Source organism: Callospermophilus lateralis, chromosome 5 (assembly GCF_048772815.1).
Source record: "Callospermophilus lateralis isolate mCalLat2 chromosome 5, mCalLat2.hap1, whole genome shotgun sequence".
Taxonomy (NCBI): Eukaryota; Metazoa; Chordata; class Mammalia; order Rodentia; family Sciuridae; genus Callospermophilus; species Callospermophilus lateralis.
Window position 1 is genome coordinate 64408159 of NC_135309.1, and position 20081 is coordinate 64428239.

Genomic DNA, 20081 nt, shown 5'->3' on the forward strand with positions numbered 1-20081 from the left:
CCTTGTTATGCCATCAGGACATACAACCTATCACCTGGACTACTTCCCCAGACTCTAGGATCATCCTTCCAAATCCACACCTCTCTCCTGCTGCCAACCATGTGTATTCATTCTGAACACGTTTCCAGTTTAAACTCTCTGAAACAAAGCCATGATCACAAGGCTCCCTGTTGTAAGGCTTTTAATAGCTCCCTGCTGCTCAGTGGTCCATTCAGCCTCATTTCCCCTCCAGCAGAAATGAGTGCATTACTTTGCCTCATACCTGCCTAGTCCTGCCCTGCTTTTGTGCTTCTATACCCCTGTGTCTCTATTCTCCAACATACATCTTCTCTTGGGCCATTCCTGGTCCTCCCCCTTTTCACTCCACCAGCTGTACTTTTCTAAAACTCCCACTGCCCCTTTATCTCTAAATTTAAAAATATACAGGAAATAATGTGGACAAGATGACCTGGAAAAAAATCCTTCCTACTTCCAAACGCTTAGGAATGCCAGATCAGCTATAATAAACTTTAACTGCATGACAGAGCTTGCAAGAGAGTTAAGGAAATCACAAGGCCCAAAGCCCAGGGAACTGACCTGAGCAGGGAGTAGCTCAGCTGATGCAGCTGTGGTCCTCACAGGGAAGAGAGCATGGTCAGTTCCAGCAAACTGGGGACTTAACAAGCTCCTTCAACCATCTGGGACCCCCCAGGACTTCAGTAAAATGATAGGTCAGAAAAAAAGAAAAAAAGAAAGTCCACCCACATTTACAGAAAATGTCAAAAATACTTCTCCATCTTGGTTTGGGTCCTAGGTGAAATGGCCTTCTAGGTTTCTACAATGACTTGGAGGCAAAATCAAGGAAAATAAAAGGGCTAAGGGGACAGACAATATTTTGGCCCTCTGCCTCCTAGGTCAGCTGGGATGCAGGGAATGACACAATCTCTCTAAAGGGCCCTGCAATTCCAGTGAGACACCCAACCTCCTGATCAGAGAGATCAAAAAGACCCCAGAAAGTAGGAGTTATCAGTACATGAGGGTCAGGAGAATGTCCCCCAACACTTCCAACAGAAGCCATGTGGTTCTTAAGACCTGAACCCATCCTCACAGATGGCACAATGGGTAGAGGAAAACCCAAAGGGGATAAGAAGCTCCCCACAAGTCCCTAAGAGTAACTCATTGACCTTGAAAGGAAAAAGGAAAAAAAGTTAATGTGGGGCCTAATTGGGGTCTTAAAATACCCAGGGGAAGGCATAACCAGAGGCAAATGTGCCATAATGGAGGTAAAGAAAAAACACAATCATGGAGCTATTTAAAAGAAAAAGACCCCTACACGTACATAATTTATGGAATTTGACATCTTCTGACTTTGGCTCCCTCTTGTATTCTGCTTCAAAATTTACTTTTCAGCTTAAGCATCTGGCCTTTTTCACTTATGAAAGTCGGCCATTGTTTAAAGACCCTTGTTCATTTTCTTTTGCACCAGTTTACCACCAGCCAGAAAACTTCAGAAACCCTACTGGTTGATGCCCTAATTCCCTCCAGATTGAATGAAAAAAAGGTAAGAGGGAAATTTTATGGGTTGGGGATGTGGCTCAGTGGTAGAAGGTTTGTCAGGCATGTGTGAAACCCTGGGTTCAATCCCCAGTACTGCCAAAAAAAAAAAAAAAAGAGGTGAATTACAACAGAGACTTTATCAAAAGCAGTGACTCTCTTCCTAGGCCAGCAGATGCCCCATAGGTAACATGTAAAAGTCTAGCATCTCTGCCTTCATTCTGTATCTGTCTCCTTTATTACCTTAAACTTTGTGACCTGTCCAGCTCTACAGGGAGACATGTCAACCATTTAAGGATTGTTTATCCAAAACTGCTAACCCAAGGTTTATTAGCCCTAAATTGATCTAACCTGTTTTGTCCCCCTTCAAGACTAGGACAAGATTTGCAGGAACATTCTTTTTTTTTTTTTAATATTTTTTTTTAGTTGTTGATAGACTTTTATTTTATTCATTTATTTATATATGGTGCTGAGAATCGAACCCAGTGCCTCACACATGTCAGGGAAGTGCTCTACCACTAATCCACAACCCCAGCCCTTGTAGGGACATTTGACTGTCAGCTTTTACAGATTCCTGGCTCACACCCCTGGAGTTGCACCTAGAAGTCTTCAGTTGTCATCCTACACCTTCAAGGAACACTGCGAGGTACATCGCCCACAATGAGACTGTCCCCCAAGAAAGGGCCATCATCTCCTGGGAACTGTATTACCCCCCTTTCAGAATCACAGGACAGAGAGATAAACCTCCTGAGTAGCAAATGGAAATTGCCCCCTCAAGAGATAAGAACTTCTCCAGAGCCACCTGGCAGAACCAGAACTCAAATAATGATCAACCAGACCAGTTTGAGGAAGATTGCTTAATTAGGCACACTTCTCATCCCTTGCCCCAATTCTTCCTCCAACTAAACCTAAAGCTCATGGTAGCGCTGAGCTATTTGATCTCACTTATCCTTCCCAATATGGCCACATTGATTAAATCTATTTTTTGGCTTTTCACCATTACCTTTCTGTTTGGTTTTGTGGGTAAATGGATGGATCTGGTTTGTTGAAACCCGTGGAATCAGGTCTCTGACCTAGGACACTGGAAACCGCTATAGGAGAAATAACATATCTCCAGGAGGACACATCTTAACCTAAGCTACAGATAACCATGTCCTTCAGATGAGTTTGGATTCCAAAATTACAAGAAGACCATTTCTTGTAATAAGTGAGCACAAAGTAATGAGGGGCAAGATTAGATCCCAAATTATCAGGTAGAAATGATAATACAAAGGGAAATGAAAGGCATTACAAAAAAATGAAAACCTATATGATTTTTAAAGCAACTTACAGAAATTGAAAATTTAGTCTTTGAAGTTAAAAAAACTGATTAGACAGATTAAGAAGACACTAAGGAAAAACAAAGACTAAAAGGGCAGATAGATCTGGAGAAATTTTCCAGATTGTTAAACAGAGAGAAAAATATGGAAAATACTAGAGAAAAATATAAGGGATATGGATGCTCAAATTAAAAAAAAAAATCCACCTAACAAATGCAAGTCCTGGTAGGCAAGAATACTAAAAAGGGTACTGAGAGCCATGGGGCACAACTGTAATTCCAGTGACTAAGGAGGTTGAGACAAGAGGACCACAAGTCCAAGGCTAGCCTCCACTACTTAGTGAGATCATGTCTCAAAAAAAGGGAAGCGGGGTGCTGGGGATATAGCTTAGTGGTAGAGTGCCCCTGGGTTCCATCCCCAGTACATGAGAAAAAAGTAGAGTAAAGAGAGGCAATATTTGAAGAGTTAAGACTGGAAACTATCCAACTGTGGAGAAGTTGCAGGATTCTGAAGCCTAGAGAATCTGTTCTTGGAAAACTACTGGAGAATTTGTTCCACAAAAACAAAGAAATAAGAAAGAGGAAGATTCAGGATATGGTAACTAAACACTGGAGAGGGAAGGACCAAAGGAATCCTCAGGATAGGTGAAGAAAAATCCTAGGCTTTGGTAGTTGGCTCCAGGCAGGGGGCACAATCTGGACTAGAGAACTGCAGAAGGTTCTAGAATGTCTTATAGGCTGGTTTATTGAATTGATACAGAATTTGGTGTTTAATTAGGAATAATTACATAGATAATACATAGAAAACTAAGAAACCAATCAACTAACAAAACAAAACAATTGTTAGAACAACTTTTATGAAGAAAAGAAAGAATCCTGTCCAGGCTGAGCACAGTGGTGCATCCCTGTAATTCCAGGTGCTTAGGAGGCTGAGGCAGTAGCATTGCAAATTTGAGGCCAGCCTGGGCAATTCTGAGCCTTTCTTAAAATAAAAAGGGTTGGAAATGTGACTCCGTGATAGCATGGCCCTGGGTTTAATCCTCAGTACAGAAAAAAAGAAAAAAGGAAAAAGAAAAAAGAAAAAAAGTCCTATTCTGTCTCCTTAATGAAGAAATGCTACAACTGAGGGACCAAAAAGAATCTGAACAAACAGGTCTTGCTGAGTTTCTCTACTCAGTCTATTACTAATAGCTCATACCGTTTTTGTACAATTAGTTTTCTACATAGTGTGTGTGCTCCACAAACCTAAGCATAAAGTCAGGTAGCTCCACTGAAGCTCCAGTCTGAAGGCTCCTATGTCAGGTACAACTATGATCATATAAGTTTGCTATGTCTTTCTCCTGTTAATCTACTGCCATTTTATTTCAGAAGACTTAAATATTCAACTTTCTGAGGGAAAGTATAAAACTTCCCTGCATGTGCTTTTTAAAGATAAGGAGGTAAATTCTAAAACAATTAGCCAAAAACAATGGAAGGAGTTGTCTTTTGGTAGCTGGGACAGGAAGGAAATGAAGGAAGACAGGCTGTTTTTCATAACATACACCGTAGAATTGTCTGCTTTTCATAATAAACAGAACTATCCATCTCCTTAAAATATATGCTTCTCGTGTCTGGGGCTGGGGCTAGGGTTCAGTGTTAGAGCACTTGCCTCACATGTGTGAGGCACTGGGTCCAATCCTCAGCACCACATAAAAATAATAAATGAATAAATAAATATGTTTTAAAAATGAGTCTAAAATTATGCTTCTAAGAAAAAGAATTTTCTTAAACTTTTTTTTTTTTTTTTTTTTTTAAGAATTGCAAAATTGGGGACGGGGTTGTGGCTCAGTGGTATAGTGCTTGCCTAGCATGCGTGAGGCACTGGGTTCGATCCCCCACACCACAAAAAATAAACAAATAAAATAAAAGAAATTGTGTCCATCTACAACTAAAAAATAAAAATAAAAAGAATGGCAAAACTTGGGGCTGGGGTTGTAGCTCAGCAGTAGAGCACTTGCCTAGCGCTCTACTAAGGACTTCATAAATAGGGACAGTGTGGGAAGTATGTCATTTCAAAGGATCATATTGAAAATGGTAAAAGATGATATCCACAGGCATTTATCCAACTTGTCAGAAGCAGCGAGGTCCTCAGGCAGTCTGAGCACCAGGATCAGGTTACTTTACAGTCCAGGAATTACAGCTGAATTCCCACACTTAACAGAAGGGAATGTGGTTTTTTATGATCCAACCAGGGAAAAAAACTGTCCCTACATAACAGTCTTGGAAGGATTTCCAAGTATTCAACCTCACATGACAATGACCATTTCTGTCCCACTGGCCTTCTGGATTCATGACTATTATTACCTCATCTTCTCATCACAAAGCTTATCAGAAACTTTCTTTGAATGTGGTTTTGTTTGAACCTGGAATTTAGAACTGAGTGAAGTAGGAATAAAGATAATGCTTCAGGTGTCCATTCACCCAGGCAGGTTCGGCATTGTTCTGAAGTCAACAGTTCTGGCAATGCAATACATTAGGGGTAGAGTCATGGAATCCTGAAGCATGATACTGGGATATGGCCAGTAAAATCTAAATGCACCAGATCATATGTGATTGAACTTTCAGTGAGAATTGCTAACGGATGTTCATGAACCATGATGCCATAGAAAGTTAGTAGATAAGGAGACCTGCTCTACTATGGTCCTGAGACAGCCACACCCGGGGGAGAGCTCCTTCAGCTGAGGTTGCAGTCATTCACTGTAGGTGCTTGTCTAACTCTGACCTGGAGCCAGGATGCAGGACAGGTGACAAACAAATCAGCAAGACCACGAATGGATACAAAAAGTATGAGGAGCCTTCCTAGCCCACCTGAGGGCTTCGTCATCACTTCAATCCTCAGCTCCAGGTAGCACAACAAGCAAGAAACCATTAAATTTATTTAAAAAATGGGAATTCTACAATTTTGCAGAGATTAATATTCAAAAGTAAAACTATATATAAACACCAACATTAGTAATTCAAAGGAAGATAAAAGCATAATAATAAAAAATCTTTAATAATGTAGTAACAATCAACAATAATTTTTACTCCCTAAACATACTAAACAAAACATGTATTAGATGCTTATGGAGAAAATTATAAAACTTGAGTAAAATACACTTAGGAATCAACTACAAATTGAAATATACCATGATCATAGATAGAACGATTCTATCATAAAGATGAAAATTCCTTACAGAGTGACTAAATACAATTTAAAAAAAAAAAAAATTTTTTTTGTAGTTGTAGATGAGCAGAATGCCTTAATTTTATTTATTTATTTTTATGTGGTGCTAAGGATCAAACCCAGTGCCTTACATGTGCTAAGCAAGAAAGCAAGAGCTCTGCCACTGAGTTACAGCCCCCAGCCCTTCACTTCTCTCTCTCTCTCTCTCTCTCTCTCTCTCTCTCTCTATATATATATATATATATATATATATATATAGTACTGAGGATTGAACTCAGGGACACTCAACCACTGAGCCACATCCCCATCCCTATTCTGTATTTTATTTAGAGTCAGGGTCTCACTGAGTTGCTTAGTGCCTTACTTCTGCTGAGGCTGGCTTTGAACTAGTGATCCTCCTGCCTTAGCCTTCCAAGCCACTGGGATTACAGGTGTGCCTGGCTCCCTCAATACAATTTTAATAAAACTTCAAACAGGTTTTTTTAAAAATAGGGCATAGTAAAATAATTCTCACATATATATGGAAAATAAAGGTCTAAGAAAAACCAAGGAAATTCTGAAGAACTACACAAAGAGATTTGTCCTATCATATATCAAGACTTACTATTTTAAAGCCATAGTAATTCAGCAGTGTGGTATTGAACAGAGGTAGGAAAAAAGATTAGTGGAACAGATTAGAAAACCCAGAAACAGACCATAGTGAAAAGGGAAACTTGATATGACAGAAGTTTCATAAGTGATCAGTAAAAGGATGGTCCATGGGATAACTGGCTTTTCATATAGAAAGACAAATAAATAGAATCCTACATAGCACTCAAAATAAATTCTAGATGGCTTTAAAAAATTACATGTGAAATGCTAAAAGTTTTAAAAGAAAATGTTTGTATGCTCTCCAGATTGGAAAGAATTTCTTCAACAAAACATACAATGTACAAACTCCCAACAAAAAGATTAATAAAGGTAGATAAATCTGACTATATTCACATTGAAATGCTCTGTTTTCCAAGCAATTCCATGATAAAAAAAAAAAAAAAGCCTCAGATCAGGAGAAGATACTGCTAATGAAAGTAGCCTGCAAAAATTTAATACCTAAACTATATATAGAACTGCTAAGAATCATTAAAATAAGGCAATCTGGTAGAAAAATAGACAAAAGACACTTTTGAGAATACATTGTTTTAGTTCAGTCACCATTAGTTTCAACCTTCTATTGGGTCTTGCTGTTATACTGAAACTGGAGAGCTAAAAACCAATTTCTCAAATTCCCTAACTGCTAAGAGTTTAAGATGTATTTTCAGTCCCATCAATCAGATGGTTTTGTTTGAACTTGGAGTTTAGAACTGAGTGAAGTAGGAAGAAAGATAATGCTTCAGGTACCCCATTCACCCAGGCAGGTTCTGCATTGTTCTGAAGTCAACAGTTCTGGCAATGCAATAGATTATGGGTAGAGTCGTGGAATCCTGAAGCAGCATCTGGAAGAGCAGCTTCCCTATTCTCCAATTTCCTGATTGGTGCAGAGGGCAGCAGCTCTTTGGAGGGCCATTCCGTTAGCATGGCTCTGGGACTCATCTCTACAGTGTATTCTGTGGCCCACTTCTCCAGACCCTTCAACAAGTACCTAATAAACCTCTTTTATATCTCTTTTTCCTTAAAATAGAACAATGTGTGTTACCTGCAACTAAACCTTGGCTAACACAGATTAGAACAGGAAATTCATAAAAGAAGAAATGTAAGTGGCTAATAACCAACAAAAAGATGATGCACTCACCAGTGACAAGGCAACTGTGAATTATTAAAACCACAATGTTCATCAGATTGGCAAAATGTAAAAAAAAAAAAAAAAAAAGTGTCTATGAACAGGTAGATGAATGTAGACTGCCAAGAAGTCTTACATACTGATATAATCATGTTAATTGTTGCATCCACTCTAAAAAGCAATTTGGCAATATCTAGAAAAGTTCAAAACACATATGCGAAGAGGGCAGCTCTACTCCTAGATGCATCCTGCCTTCAAGAAATGTCTCCACATAAACATGAGGAATGTGGACAAGACTGTTGATGGCAGCACTTTTGGTGATCACAGAAAATTAGAAAGAGCCTGGATATCCAACATCAGGAGGATAGGAAAATAACACAATCATACCACCAGTGAAATTCTGAAGAGTATAAGTTGAATAAACTATATGTTCATGTTTCAGCATGCATATCTCCACAAACATCATAAAGAAAGAAAGCGGGGGGAGAAACCAGGTGTGGTGGTACATGCCTGTAATCCCAGCTACTCAGGAGGCTGAGGCAGAAGGATTGAAAGTTCAAGGCCAGATTCTGCAACTTGGTGAGACCTATCTCAAATAAAAAAAAACTGAAAAAGGGCTGTGGATGTAGCTCAGTGGTGGAGCAACCCTAGGTTCAATCTCAAGTACCATAAAAAATTAAATTAAAATATAGAGGAAAAGAGAAGAAGAAAGGAAAAAACAATACAGTATGATACCATATTCTAACTTTTAGAATATGTTTAACAATGCTGTGTATTGCTTAGGCATAGACACACATATGGAACAGTTATGGAAATAATAAATTCAGAATAGCAGTAACCTATGGAAAGGGAAGCAAGGGAAAGTAATTGAAGAGTGTATCAAAGGACCTTAATTGTATTTGAGATTTTTAAAAGTTAAACCTTTTATTTTAAAATAATTAGAGATCCACATGCAGTAATAAAAGATATCCAGAGAAAATCCATGGACCCTTACATAGTCCCCTCGCCAGATAACAGTTACACTGGCATTGATACATCCAAGGAGTGGAACAGTCCACCAGGAATCCTTCAGGTTGCCTCTTCACCCTTTTGGCTCCCTGTCATCTTTACCCTGGGCAACCACAAATCTGCTCTCCATTTATATAACCATATTATTTCAAGAACATTATGTAGCTGGGCGCTCAGCAGGCTAAGGCAGAGTTCAAAGCCAGCCTCAGCAACTTAGCGAAGCCCTAAGCAACTCAGTGAGACCCTGTCTCTAAATAAAATATGAAAAGGGATGGAGACATAGCTCAGTGGTTAAGCATCCCTGGGTTAATTCCTTAGTAACAAAAAAAAAAAAAGAAAGAAAGAAAGTTATATAAATAGAATCATTCAGTATGTAACCTTTCAGGAATGACTTTATTCAATCAGCACAGTTCCTTGGAGATTCATGCAATTCTGTGTATCAATAGTTCCTTTCTTTTATTGCTGAGTATCTGAGATGTTCTGTTTGTCTAAAAAAATGTGAAGCAAATATGACAAAAATGTGAAATTAAACAAAGCTAGCAGATAAATACATGGGTATTTGTTCTATTGTTTGTTATTTTCTAGCTAAACTATTTCATAATATTTATAGTGGTGTGCATCCCATTCCACCTTAGACTCAGGATATTTATGACTAGGCTCATCTTCCTGGCTAGACACTAGGCTTCTGGAGGCAAGATAAACACCTATTCATCTTGTTTCCCCTCTGGTACTGGGGATTGAACCATGGGGTGCCATACCACTGAGGTACATATTTGGCCATTTTATTTGATTTTGAGACAGGGTCTTGCTAAGTTGCTGAGGCTGTCCTCAAGCTTTTGATTCTCCTGCTTCAGCCTCCATAGTAGCTGGGATTACAGGTGTGCTGGGTCACTGCTCCTGAATATACCTACTCATCTTTATCCTCCTCTGAGCCTCACAATACTGACAAGGAATACATATTTGCTAAATAGATGGCTCTTGTAGTTGTGTTAGCAGTTGTTCAAGTTTCTGTGTTTTGCCATAAGCATTAAGCAGGGAATAAATATATAAACTGAGTGTCTGGGAGGGCAAGGTTGTTCCGAGGCTAAGGGCCCACAGAGATCCTGGAATGGATCTGTTCTGGTGCACCACTGTGTTCCTGTCAATGAACACTGTCATGGTCTGCCTAACTGTCCCTGGCCTGCTGCACATTCACTAGCTTGTGCCTAGCTTCTTTACGAGATCCAAATAAATTTTTAGGAGAGCTATCCAGGTTCCAGGAGTCAGAGCTGTTGCCAAACAATAAATAAACAAACAAACAAAAAAAAACATAGGTGGTATTTTACAGAAAACTGCTAAAGATTGAAAATAGCACTACTCATTAGGTTAATTGCAATCTAGACCTCCAAGTAGGCCTGGCAAGACCTCTTTGAAGCAGCATTCTACTATCCTTTAGTTTATAGCCTGTGTAATAAAAGTTATAGCACAGGCTATAAACACACTTTTATAGGAAAGAAACACACTTCTATTTCTTTAAAAATATTATTATTTGGCAATAAAAAGGAATGAAGTGCTGATGCGTACTACAACATGCATGAATCTTAAAAACATTACCCTAAGTGAAAGAAGGTGTCATGGAGGACCACATATTTCATGATTCCATTTGTTTGGAATGTCTGGAATAGGCAACTCTACAGAGACAAAAAAAAAAGAAAAAAAAAAAAAAGGATGAATGATTGCCTAAGGCTGAAGGGGTGGGGACTGGAGTGTGGCTGAAGGGTACAGAGTTTATTTTAGGGATGATGAAGATGTTCTAAATTGATTGTGGTGATGGGTGCACAGGTCTGTGAATATATATTAAACAACCACTGACTTGCACAATTTAAATGGGTGAATTATATGATATGAATTATCTCAATAAAACTGTTACCAAAAAAAATTATGGCTGGGTATAGTGGTGCACATCTGTAATCCCAACTACTCGGAAGGATGAGGCAGATGGATTGCATGCTTGAGGCCAGCACAAGCAACTTAGTGAGATTCTGTGTCAAAATAAAATAAGAAGGGTTAGGAGTCTGGGGATATTGTTCAGTGATAGATGCTTGCCTTGCAAGCATGAAGTCCTGGGTTCAATCCCTAGAATGGGGGTGGAGAGGGAAGGTTAGGCTATGGCTCAGTGATAGAGCACTTGCCTAGCACTTACGAAGTTCTAGGTCCAATTTCCAGTACCACAAAAAATAAATGTGTGTGTATATGCATATAATATTATATATATATATATATATATATTATACAATACCATGTGCTGACAGGAATGTAGAAAAACTGAATCATACATTGCTGGTGGGAAAATAAAATGGCACAGCCACTCTGTTTCTTTAAAAACAAAACATATACCTACCACACCCCTAGGCATTTAACCCAGAGAAAGAAAACTTAGGTCCATATAAAAACCCATTTATGCTGGGTGTGGTAGCACACATGCCTGTAATCCCAACGGCTCTGGATATCAAAATATCAGAAGGATCATGAGTTCAAAAGCCAGTATCAGCAATTTAGGGAGGCCCTAAGCAATTTAGCAAGACCTTATCTCAAAAATAAAATATAAAAGAAAAAAAAAGGTTGGGATATGGCTCAGTGGTTAAGCACCCCTGGGTTCAACCCCCAGTACCAAAAGAAAAAAAAAAAAAAACTTATATACATTTATTTGCAGTAACTGAAAATAATCAAAATGTTCTTTTAACAGATGAATGGTTAAACAAACTAAACCTCCATTGAATATTTGGAAATAAAAAGGAATGAACTATTGATACACACCCAAAACTTAGATGTTTTCAAAGGAATAATGCTAAATGAAAAAGAAATTCAATCTAAAAAATTAACAAAAAATAATGATAATACAATCTAGGAAGGTACAAGCCTGGTGATGTGGCACAAGAAACTAGGGAGGCTGAGACAGAAGGATCCCAAGTTTGAGACCAGCCTGGGCACTTTAGAGAGACTCTGTCTCAAAATAAAAAATAAAAAGGCTGGGGATGTCCATGGTAGAACACTCCTGGTTTCAATCCACAAAAACAAATTTTAAAAGGTTACATGCTGTGTGATTTCATCTAATAATAGAAAATTACAGAGACAGAGGACAGATCAGTGGCTGCCTTGTTAGGGGTGGGGAAGGAAGGCGTATAGGTGTGGATTTAAGGAAGAACATCAGGAAAAACCTCTTGAAGAGGTCTGTATTTTCTGAGGTGGGGGAGGGTTACACAAATTCTTCACATGGGGACAAAATGGCATAGAACTCCATACACATATATTATGCCACTTCCTGGTTTTGATATTGTGCTATATTTAGATAAGATAGGGCTGGGGCTGGGGCTCAGTGGTAGAGTGCTCACCTAGCATGTGTGAGACACTGGGTTCTATTTTCAGCACCACATATAAATAATTTAATTAAGTAAGATATAACCATTAGAGAAACCAGAGGGAAGGGTACACAGGACTTTTTTGTATTATCCTTTCAACTTTATGTTCATTATAATTATTTCAAAATAATAATTTAAAGACAAACAAAATGTCATTTAGCTTAAGTAATCTGTCTTTGCAACACTCTCAGGATAAACACAGCTCACCAGCCTGGAAGGCAGGCGGAGTACCCTCATTCCATTTCCTGGCCTGGCCTGATAAGGAGGCTTTCCTTAAGGCCAGTCAGGGGGCTATGTAGCACTGGAAAAACAATCAGCACAGTCAAGTCCTGGGATCTCTTTGATGCCTTCTGGTAAGCAGTTATGAACTAAAATCAGGAGACAGTGGTGTAGGTCAGTGGTAGAGTGAGTGTTTAATACTTCTTAGGCCCTGGGTTCAATTACTAGCACCTACCCCCTCAAAAAACAAACAAACCAAAAAAAAAAAACAAAACAACAACAACAACAAAAAACCCTACATCAGTCTGGCACATGGTTTGTGCTTAAAAAAATGTATTGAATAAGGTATAGTTAATGATTCTGATTTTTGGATCAGATACAATTGAGTTAATTCTCTTCTCTCTTTTTTCTTCTCTCCATGTTAGCAGAGAGAGATTTGGGCATTTGTACATTCATTCAACAAATACTTCAAGCAGCTACTATATGTCAAGCATTTTTCTGGATTCTGAAAATACAAAGGTCAAGAAAAATTGGCTCTGCAATAAGAAAAGGGAATTTAAAAATATCTGGTGATTTGCTCCAAGTTTCACTCTGCTAAAAGCAAAGAAACTAAGTAAACTAAAACAGATCAGACATCTTGATTATCTCATCCTCCAAGACAGAAGGAGTAACAATGGAAAGTGATACTTGGTACCTAACTCTGCCCAGTCAGAACTGAATGGAGATAGTGACTAGCAAAAGTGAAAGCATCATCTTAAAGTTCAGGAGGCAAAATTCCCTGGCAGGAAGATAAGCATCCTTTGGCTATTCACCCCCAGGCTATAGAGGAAAGCCAATTTAAGAAAAAAGGAAGAGAGACTATTGGTCATACTCTAAGGGGAAGGTTCACAGAAGGCTGTCAAAGGTGAAGTTCAAGTACCGTGAGAGCAAAAGAACCTGTTGAAAAATAAAGAGAGGGAATGTCTATAGAAAAAGAAGCAGCCATATGGGGATCCTGGCTGATGAGCTTGGTTAGTAAGATACCTACAATAGTCTGCAAGCTCCTATACACAGAAGTTTCCAGAACTCTAAAACCCAGAAGGATCTGGGATTGAGATTTTATAAAGATGACCTCCAAAGCCCTATCCCTACCATCACTACCAAAATTATTTTAAGATTCCTATTTAGAAAAAGTAAAAGCTATGCACACTATTTGATTGCTTTGCTATCCTCTTCTTGATCCTAGGGAATGACTTCGAGAAGCACTATGAAGTTTTTAGCCCAAGCCCTCAAGTCAGGAAAACCTGATTTCAAATTCTAACTCTGCAATCAATTGGCTGGCTTTCCTGGGATTCTTATATAACCTTTGCCAGGCTGTTGTTACAAGATTTCATAAGATAGTTTATGTAAAATGTTTAACAGAGTGCTCTGGACATGGGAAGCCCTCAATAACAGTACCAGTTTTGGGTTTTTTGTTTGTTTTTAAGAGAGAGAGAGAGAGAGAGAGAGAGAGAGAGAGAGAGAGAATTTTTTTTAATATTTATTTTTTAGTTTTCGGTGGACACAACATCTTTATTTTTGTATGTGGTGCTGAGGATCAAACCCAGCACCGCGCACATGCCAAGCGAGCACGCTATGCTTGAGCCACATCCCCAGCCCCCAGTTTTATTTTGTTTTGTTACTCTTTTTGTTAAACTGGAAAGGGCAGTAACTACTGATCTGGTGGATGAAAAAGTTGTCAAAGGTGAAAAAGTTGTCTATGGACCCTTGGCTAATCTAGAAGCATCTAATCAAGTTCAGCAGATAGCAATTACAGCTGATCAAGATAATAATAATTATCAAGAACTATGTGCCAGAACATGCAAATTTAACTAACACTCTTGAAATAGAACAGAGATTGGGAGAGAAACTGAACCCTGATAACATTAACAATCCAGCCATGACAGAGTCTGAGTCCCTTTGGGCTGTTGTTTTGGTTTTGTTTGGTTCTGGTTTTATCTGACTTTTTGTTTTGGGGCTGCTGGGGATCAAACTCAGGTCCTCTTACATATTAGGCAAGCACTCTGCCTCTGAACTACATCCTTATCCCTGTTTTGTTTTGTTTTTGTGGAATTAGGGATTGAACCCAATAGGTTCTACCTCTGAGGTACATCCCCAGCCCTTTTTAATTTTAAATTTGAGACGGAGGCTCACTGAGCTGCCCATTCGGGCCTTGAATCGACGATCCTCCAGCTGTAGCCTCTGGAACGTCTGGGATTACAGGCATGCACCATGGCACAGAGGTTGGGTTTAGTTTTTACGTAAGCTAGTACATTTTTATTTCCCACCCCCTTGGGCCTAAGCCACTCTGAGTTGGGTTTCTGCCACCTGATTAAAACAAATGGTTTGTTAGTCCTAGGAAAGAGAAAAAGATCACTTGAAGTCAGCACTTAAAAAAAAAAAAAAAAAAAAAAAAAGTCATTCTGGAGTAGCCTCATTCCCTTATTGAAAACTGACTACATTAGTAGACCAAAGGAATGCTGTATTCTAGAGTATCTGGCCCAGTAAGGTGTTGTCATTCTCTTGTGACATTCTTACAAATAAGGAATAAGATGTTATGATGGAGGCTGGGGGCAAGGGTGGTGATAGGACAGTAATATGCACTAAAAAATAATAAAACTACTAAATGCAAAGGACGCTGATCAATGCCAACCTCTAGGCTCTGCCCTGTTTTATTAAGCCCATCCATTTATTCTTAGTGCCTTCCACCCCCAAGACCAGCTGAGTCTATAGTCTCACCACCTTCTTGAGGCCTAGTACAGCTGTGTCCTGACTGAATGCACAGTCCAGTTCCTCTGACTTCTGATCAATACTTTGGCGGTCAAGTTTTTATTTTTAGCCACCCTAATAGATAAGAAGAAATCTCTCACTGTGGATTTTATGCACTTTTCCTTAACGTTCAATTATCTTGAGTATCTTTTCAAGTGCTTATTGCCACCCATATATATTCTTTGGACATTTGAAAATTTTTGTTTGAATTAGGAAAGAGGCTCTTGCTTATTATGTAACTAAACAAACCATACAGAAAGGCATAAGAAAGAGTTCCCAGTCACCCACTGCTAACCCTCAACCCATAACATAGGTAGCCCAAAGTTCAAAAGAATCACCAGGAGCACTAATAAAGCATGCAAATTATTGCCCCCACTCTTGAAGATCCTAATTCAGTGGTTTGGGTGGGGCATTTTTAACAAACCCCTAGGTGATTCTGTATAAAAGGTCTATAAATCATTTCTTGAGAAATTCTGCTCTTAACATTGTTCTACCAGGAATAAAGGGGGCAATTATGGAGAGGAACAGCTGCACCACTGCCTTTAAGTAAGACAGAGGCTTTGCCTGAAATGGGAAGCATATTTGCTCTGTATTGGCCTATGGAACATCTAATGTTTGGAACCTAAAGGTCAAATTAGAAAAAAATGCTAATTTTTTTTTTTTTGAAACTACTGTAAAACAAAATCAGACCCTAGAGCCAGAAAGTAAGGAACATACCAGAGTCGCCAGGCTTGAAGAAAAAGGGCTCCTCTGGGTTGAGAAATGAAATGACTGGGAGTGAGGTAGAAAAAGGGTAAGAGATACCCGCCTCCCCCCCCACACACACACACACATACACACACACAGTCTGTCTCTCCTGGAGGAAAAACTTCTTTTTATAAATACATGGAGAGGAATGTAACCCACCAGACAGGTGGTATGTGCCTTAACCCAAATTAAATAGCAGCTATTTACCCATAGCCACATTTTTCTGGCTCTATTAGGAAGGCCTAAAAAGGTAGAGAAAGGAGACAACACAATATTTTTAAAGAACAGTTCCTTTTATAGATAAGAAGCCTGCCCAGGCCCTGTCCTCACAATTTTGGATCCACAGATTTAAAGCTCTTAAGAAGGTCAATAAACAAGCAACAGGCTTTGGACAATCAAGCTCAATAAGTGCCACTTTGCTTCTGTGACAGCACCCAAAGACACATCCCCTCCCCATTAGTTAAATAAAAAGCCATTTTTCTGATTTAGAGCAGAATGAACCAAGGCACTGTTTGCCACAGTAATCTGCTGATCCAAGCGGGATATGAGCCAGCTGCCAGCAACTCCTGTACCCTGGCAGGAACTCAGTGAGCCTCCATTGCTGGGCAAGACTGGGTGTTGCCAGGTCCCAGCTTAAAAACAAACCATATGGTATAGTGGAGCAAGTAAACAGTCCTTGTTGGAAAATCTGGTAGTTTCTACTTTCAGCATTTGACCTTGGGTCAAATATCCAGTGAAATGCTTCACTACACTCTTATTTAGGATACTATTACCAAGGTATGTGCTCTTGTTTGCAAATCATAATAGGGTTGACTTTATATTTTCATGCTTACAATTTTATTTTATCTCATATGCAGTCCAATTTCTTCCAGTCCAGTTTCTTTCCTTTCCTACTGGCACAGCTGTGATTGACTGGGCCATGTGCCTCAACTCTTCTGTAAAGTATCAACTACTGTCAGGCATCAGGACTTACTCTCATTCTTAAATTTGATAATAACCTGGAGGGCAATGCAATCTTAATTCCATTATATAAATAAAGCTGAACCTGCAAAGGTTAAACTACTCATCCCAGATCACATTTCTAGCAGCGTCTAGACGCTGTCTGGACTTAAAAGCTGCTTCTCTACCGACTGCCTTTCTATAATAAAGCAAATAAACTGATCTGCGTTGTCAGTAGGCAGTCATTCCTTAAAGTAGGCATTCCTGTTAAACTTGAAACTGCGCAAAGTTATATGTGAACTACTCTGTGGTGAGTGGACACCTACTTCTAAAGGGTCAGTGACTTCCAGAAGGATAAGAACCAGTATTTGAGTAGGCTATCTGCTTCTCCATTCCCACCTAATTTACCACAAGCAGACCTTCTGGCTTGTAATACCAGTTTGGACACTAGTTTTGTGAGTGTCCTTGGCCAACTCACCTCACCTTATGGAACACAGATTTGCGTTCTCTTTTTCCTGGCCTCGATTGTCTATTCATAATCGTAGCTTCTTGGCAAAGGTTCTTTACCATTGTTTGTATGTTTCTATTGTTTTAATGCTTGGTTTCTTATTAAAATCTACCTCACATTCCACATGGCAGCAGGCAGAGATAAACAAGTAATAATTATTTTGTACCAACCCTGCTTAGCTCTCTGGGCTTCACTTTCCCACGTATAAAACGACTCAATTGGGCCACATGGATCAGGTGGCTTGTATCCCTGTAAGACTCAAGACACAAAGCTAGCTACGGAGCAAGCAAGCTGGAACCTGGAAGTTAACCGCATCCTGCCTTTCTGTCCCTGACTTCCCTTTTTTGATCTACCCAGCAGCTGTTTCCCGCACCCCTCCCGGCCCCATCCTGCCGGGGTCGGGCACACTCACCGCGCGCACGCGCAAGGTGCCCGCCTGCGTCCACTCCAACACCAGCTGCGCCTGCCAGGTGACAGCGCAGCGGGGCGCTACCGGCGCGCCCGCAGATCCCAGCACCCACTCGACTCTGACAGCCGGGTACGCGGCGCGCCAGTCTAGGGCGCGGCGACCGCGGTTCTGCTCACGCTGCTGCGTGCGTGCGTGCGCCGCGCGGGAGAGGCAGGCCCCCAGCCCTTGTTAGTTGTTTTTCGGGAATCAGGTTGTTTGCCCCGCTGCTCCTTGAGTCATCCACGGTCCGAGTGGCCCAGTGGCTGCTGCAACAGCCATGAACTGGCCTGCACCTGGCGCAAAGCGTTGCAGGCAGGGTTTAGAGCCCCGCCCGCGGAAGACTCACCCACCTGCGCTTTCATTCAGCAGCCTTCTCCTTGCCGGGCTCTTCACCTCACAAACGGGGCGGTTGGGGGAGGGGGGACGAGGGGGCAGCACTTAGGCCACCCGGTGGGAATGCTGATAGGCGCTGGATTAATGTGCACCTATCCAGATCACTAAATTCTAGGGCTGGGCCCCGATTGAATTCTCTTGGCTGCTGAGGTCCCTTGGGTTCTTGCCCCAGCTTTCCTGGGGGCTCCCTACACCACCTCAGGTAAATCAGCCAACTGCCTCTCTGTGACAGGGTGTTGTTGGTCCATTCTCTCACTCCTCTGTCAGAGAGACTGTCAGTGAGACCCCGCAGGGACCATAACAGACAAGTCCCCACCTTGTTGGGCTCCCAGACATTGAACACACAATTGAAGATGATCATTGATGTGAAGCATATGGAAAGGTTCCTATCAGCCAACCATATCTTGTTTGTGAGGTCAGGAATGGACTGTATTAACCTTTCTAATCTTTGCAGCTCTTTTATTCTTATTCTCACCATTAAAGCTTATTGTTTATTGTCACTAATGATAGTGGTATTAGTATTGCTTACAAAGAGCCATTTTACTTCTGTTGTCTCGTTCATAGCTTCTCTAAGAGATGTGTATTACTATTTTCATTTCATTTTTAATTTTTAGTATTGGGAATTGTACTCGGAGATGCTTTACCATTGAGCTACATCCAAAGCTCTTTTAAAATTTTTATTTGTTGGAGGTGGGTACTGGGGATTGAACCTAGAGGCACTCTACCACTAAGCTACACCCCCAGCCATTTATTTTTTATTTTTATTTTTTTTTTTTTTGGAGGGGAGGGGTGGCGGTACCAGGAATTGAACTCCGCGGCGCTCTACCAATATGCCACATCCCAGCCCTGTTTTGTATTTTATTTAGAGACAGGGTCTCACTGAGTTGCCTAGTGCCTGGCTTTTGCTGAGGCTGGCTTTGAACTCACGATCCTCCTGCCTCAGTCTCCCAAGACGCTAGAATTAAAGGTATGCCCCGGCTTTATTTTTTATTTTGAGACAGCATCTCTTTGGCTGGAATTTTTTATCTTCCTGCCTCAGCCTCCCTCCTCACTGAGATTGCAGATGTGTGCCACACCACCTATTCTCATTTTAGAGAGAGACTCGGGCATAGTGGCCCACCCCTGTAACCCCAGCGACCTGGGGAGACTGAGGCAGGAGAATCACAAGTCCAAAGCCAACCTCAGCAAATTAGCCAGACCCAAAGCAATTTAGTGAGACCCCGCTTCAAAATATTTTTTTTTAAAGGCTGGGGTTGTGCTCAGTGGTTAAGCATCCCTGGATACAACCCCCAATACCCAAGGGGGGTGGGGGGTGAGCCTAAAGAAAACTAACTTGCCCATGGTCGCACAACTACTAAAGATCAGGACCAGTATTCAAGTTCAGACTAGGGCCTCAGGGTGCTTAACCACTACCCTACATCCATAAAAATATAAAAGACCAGAATAGTGTCCTATCTTGAATATGACAAATGAGAGCAACCCGAGGGAGGTGGTTTTGTCTGTAGAAGAAAAAAGTAAGGGAAGTTGAAAGTCTTTTTAAGGAGTAGTCCTATTGATTAGACTAACTGTGCATGAATTGCAGAGGTCACCAGGCTAGGGAAAGCTAGAGTGGGAACATTGCAATTCAGTATAGGGGGAAAATTTTTTCTAAAATGACATCACTTGCCTGGAGAGAGTATGTATTCTACAAAAAGGAAGCACTCAAGCAGAAAGGTTTATTGGTGATGCTTCAGATATGGGTTTAGGTAATGTCTGAGGGTCCTTCAATTCTGCTATTTTATCTAGTGTAAAATGTTACCAGGAAAAATGAGTCCTAGAGTGG

The 20081-nt window shown here is 40.4% G+C and overlaps 1 protein-coding gene across 1 annotated transcript in view; it reads right to left on the bottom strand.

The window, feature by feature from the left end:
- The window catches only part of Arhgef37 (Rho guanine nucleotide exchange factor 37), a 50780-nt gene extending 32637 nt beyond the window's left edge, over positions 1–18143 (bottom strand). Inside the window, exon 1 of the mRNA XM_076856733.2 lies at positions 17831–18143. The gene's annotated coding sequence lies outside the window, so the exon portion shown is untranslated. The remainder of the gene's footprint in view (positions 1–17830) is intronic.
- Positions 18144–20081: the final 1938 nt, after the last annotated feature.